Source organism: Piliocolobus tephrosceles, chromosome 12, assembly GCF_002776525.5.
Source record: "Piliocolobus tephrosceles isolate RC106 chromosome 12, ASM277652v3, whole genome shotgun sequence".
NCBI classification, from domain to species: Eukaryota; Metazoa; Chordata; class Mammalia; order Primates; family Cercopithecidae; genus Piliocolobus; species Piliocolobus tephrosceles.
Genome location: NC_045445.1, coordinates 124,112,371 through 124,114,859, shown reverse-complemented (window position 1 = coordinate 124,114,859; position 2,489 = coordinate 124,112,371). Strand labels below are relative to the sequence as shown.

At 43.2% G+C, this 2,489-nt stretch overlaps 1 non-coding gene across 1 annotated transcript; it reads right to left on the bottom strand.

The window, feature by feature from the left end:
* Positions 1–1,950: 1,950 nt before the first annotated feature.
* Positions 1,951–2,061, bottom strand: LOC111536292. Its single transcript, XR_002729696.1, has one exon. It is a non-coding gene; the product is annotated as a U6 spliceosomal RNA (small nuclear RNA).
* Positions 2,062–2,489: the final 428 nt, after the last annotated feature.

The window sequence follows — 2,489 nt, the reverse complement described above, 5'->3', positions numbered from 1 at the left end:
TTTTTTCTAGCTGTGTCCATTGAAGTAGCCTAAAAGTAACTTCACGCTGTAATAATGAACATCTCTAGTGCTCAGGTTGTGGTCCTTAAAAACCATTCCCCCGGTCTGGCGTGGTGACTCACACCTGTAATCCCAGCACTTTTGGAGACCGAGGTGGGCGGATCACCTGAGGTTGGGAGTTTGAGACCAGCCTGACCAACATGGAGAAACCCCGTCTCTACTAAAAATACAAAATTAGCTGGACGTGGTGGTGGGCAGCTGTAATCCCAGCTACTCGAGAGGCTGAGGCAGGAGAATCGCTGGAACCCAGGAGGCGGAGGTTGCGGTGAGCCGAGATTGCGCCATTGCACTCCAGCCTGGGCAACAAGAGCGAAACTCCGTCTCAAACAACAACAACAACAACGACGACGACAACAACAAACCAAACCATCCCCCCCATTAAAGGGAAGCTGGGCTCTTTGAAGCAATGTCTTATTCCAGGTCTGTGGCTGGGAAAGTACAAGGAAAGCCAAGTCTATTTGATTGTGCTAGAAATCAGTCAAGTTCTCAAGTATCATTTGGGTCATATACCATTGGTCACAGTCATGACATTTAGAACATTATAAAGGCTAATGGTGGAAACAGATGGAATCTAAGAAAGTCCATGATTTTTTTTTCTTTTTTGAGACAAGGTCTTGCTCTGTTGCCCAGACTGGAGTGCAGTGGTGCGATCACAGCTCACTGCAGCCATGACCTCCCAGGTTCAAGCAATCCTCCTACCTCAGCCTTCCGGGTAGCTGGAACAACAGACTCCTGGCTAATTTTTCTTTTCTCTTTTTTGTAGAGACAAGGTCTCACTATGTTGTCCAAGCTGGTTTCAAAATCCTGGCCTCAAGTGATCCTCTCACCTCGGCCTCCCGAAGCACTGGGATTACAGGCATGAGCCACTGCACCGGGTCCACTTCCCCTTTTATCAGGATCTTTGAGATTACATTGGCCCTGCTTGGAAAATCCTGGATAATCTCCCCATCCCAAGATCCTTAATTTAGTGACATCTGCATAGTCCTTTTTGCCATGTAAAATGTTCCAGAAACTAGATTATGGATATCTTTAAGGGGCCATTATTCTGTCTACTACAGAATATGCGTTTTCGTTTTTAGTTTTGTGTATGCATTTTCTAATTTTATGTAATGTGCATGAATTACTTAAAGTGCATATGTTAAAAATAGAACAATGTTATAGTTTATTTTCAAGTGACATGAAATGTGGTTATTTATCTTTTATTAACTGTCTATTAACTTTTTTTTTCTTTTGAGATGGAGTCTTGCTCTGTAGCCCAGGCTGGAGTGCAGTGGTGTGATCTCAGCTCACTGCAAGCTCTGCTTCCCGGGTTCATGCCATTCTTCTGCCTCAGGCTCCTGAGTAGCTGGGACTACAGGCGTGCACCACCACGCCTGGCTAATTTTTGTATTTTTAGTAGAGACAGGGTTTCACCATGTTGGCCAGGCTGGTCTCAAACTCCTGACCTCAAGTGATCTGCCTGCCTTGGCCTCCCAAAGTGCTGGGATTACAGGCATGAGGCACCTTGCCCGTCCTAAAGCTTCAGTTTCATATGTGGCCAGTTATTACTTCATGCTAAATCAGAAAATTCCAATTCATAATTTTATGTTGTCAGAAACGGCAGCAAGTGTTTTGTCACTAGGTCAGAAACTTCTGTGTGTTAGATGGAACGGGGACCCAGAAATTGAGAAGTCATTTCTTCCATTTAGTGGGCAGGAGCCAAGAATGTCATATGTCCTTCAATGCATGTGACATTCCTGCATGGAAGAATTTTCCTACGTCTAACATAATTTTCAAATGTCTCCCTAGACATTTGTGTATATGAGAACCTATTTGTGATTATCTGAGCCTAAACCTAACCTTGTTTTACCTGTAAACTCAAAGCACTATTTTTTAATGAAATTTATTTTAAAAAATATGAAATGCTTTCACAAATGTGCATGTCATCTAGCACAGGGGCCGTGCTTATTTTCTTTGTATCAGTATAATTCCAATGTTAGTATATTGCTGCTGAAGCAAGCAATAACTCAAAGGATTTTCTGCACGGTTTTAATATATGTGGAATTTTCCAGGAACAGAACTACTATGTAAATTGAAAGGAGTGTGTGTTGTTTTGTTTGGAACGTTTCCAAGAATAGCTTAATGTTTTAGAAAATCACACCAATGACATCAATGTCATTTATGGGCTGTGCTGGATATCTTCCATTTGCCTTTCCGGACTCACTCCACCCTTCTTTACCTGCTCTGTGCCCAGCAAACGGGCTGTAGCAACAGGTTTCCTTGCCTTCCAGCTTCTGGGTGGGTTCACTCAGTGCGAAGCATTGGCAGGAGATCTGGAAGGTGGGAGGAGAGTGGGGTGTGCCATTCGAAATGACCATCAAGGCTAGGTTGAATGTGCAAAGCCATATTCCATTAGAAAATGAAAATGTAATATATAAGTTTGGGTCCAA